The sequence below is a fragment of the Euprymna scolopes genome, chromosome 12, assembly GCF_053919585.1.
Source record: "Euprymna scolopes isolate OS-2025 chromosome 12, ASM5391958v1, whole genome shotgun sequence".
NCBI lineage: Eukaryota > Metazoa > Mollusca > Cephalopoda > Sepiida > Sepiolidae > Euprymna > Euprymna scolopes.
Window position 1 is genome coordinate 43,850,557 of NC_136493.1, and position 1,660 is coordinate 43,852,216.

Here is a 1,660-nt window from a genome sequence, read left to right on the forward strand (position 1 = left end):
ACACAAATAATGATTCGGCCATCATCAGAGTGAAAGGTGACATATACTTCATTATAATTCACGTATCAGGCTCCTTACTATGGATACCCAAGAATGGGTGCCTGCGCGTAAATTTTTTTGTGGCAGGAGATGCGCAATCTCCAATCACACCTCTCCTGATTCGACATTGTTAAATATCAGTGGCAAGTGAAGTGTATATACAGGACGACTGGAAACAAATGCCGAGATAAGCGGAGAGCACATACAGCACCTAGAATTCCTAAATGGTCACCAATCTGGTACTAACCAGGCTCAACGTTTCTTAACTTCGGTGATCTGACAAGAACCGGTGTGTCAACGCGATTATGCCGTATATTATTATCATTATTATTATTACCATTATTATTATTATTATTATTATTATTATTATTATTATTATTATTATTGTCAACGCGATTATGCGCCGTATATATAATTTACGTATAATAAAGGTATATATATATACATATATATATATATATATATATATATATATATATATATATATATATATATATATATATATATATAGTATCGGCCATAATATAAGGAACGGGAAAAAAATTACAATTATTCATGTATATTTAAAAAATTAGTGCATGGATTTTTCTGAAATACTCAGAATAAACAAATAGAACCAATGTATATAAACTAGTACCAAAAAAAAAATGACGATTTAATATTGAGAAATATTTTAGTTTAAAATTATATCTGTGGATTAATCCTGGCCAAAAGTTAAGGAACGAAGTAGAAAATTTATTTTTAAGAGACAAAACTTTACATAAAAATAGTTAGTTTTTAATATTGGAACTGCTGATAAGCACAACAAAGAAAAATGGCGTCACCGACTCGCAAAACACTGTCTCTCCAAGAAAAAAAATTAATTTTAGACAATTACAAAGAAAAGAAATCAATTTCAACAATTTGTAATATCGTTCGAAGATCAAAAAGTGTTGTTCATCGTGTGATAGCTCGATATAAGAATAAAAATACATTAGAAGCATCCCCTAAAACCGGCAGACCCCCTAAAACGTCTCAAAGAGAAGATAGGATTATGGTAAGGCAGGCTCTTAATGACCGATTCAAATCCGCAACATCAATTTCTCGTGATTTTAATGAACAGACTAGGAAAAATATATCTAGAAAAACTGTTTCTCGACGGTTAGCAGCTGCCGGATTGCATGCCAGGGTGCCAGTATCTAAACCCTTGATCTCCAAGAAGAACAAAAATAGCCGTTTGAAGTTTGCACATGAGCATGTCGTCTGGACTGATGAACAATGGGCTAAGGTTCACTTCAGCGATAAATCCAAGTTCAATTTGTTTGGATCGGATGGAAAGAAGCATGTACGGCGTAAAGTAGGTGAACGATTATCTTCCAAATGTGTTAAAAAGACACTTAAATTCGGAGGGGGGAGTGTAATGGTGTGGGGTATGATATCATCGGAAGGAGTTGGCCCTCTAATTCGAATCTATGGTAGGGTTAATGCGGAGACTTATACGCAGCTCCTTCAAAAACATGCCATTGAGAGCTTACGCCTTTCACCTAATCAGCCAAGCATTTTTATGCAAGATAACGCCCCTTGCAATAAAGCTAAAAAAGTGATAAGTTACCTCGAGGAAGAAGAAATAAGAGTAATGGAC

The 1,660-nt window shown here is 34.3% G+C and overlaps 1 pseudogene; it reads right to left on the reverse strand.

Moving 5' to 3' along the window:
* Nucleotides 1–238: 238 nt before the first annotated feature.
* LOC145291646 (5S ribosomal RNA) lies at nucleotides 239–355 on the reverse strand (annotated as a pseudogene).
* Nucleotides 356–1,660: the final 1,305 nt, after the last annotated feature.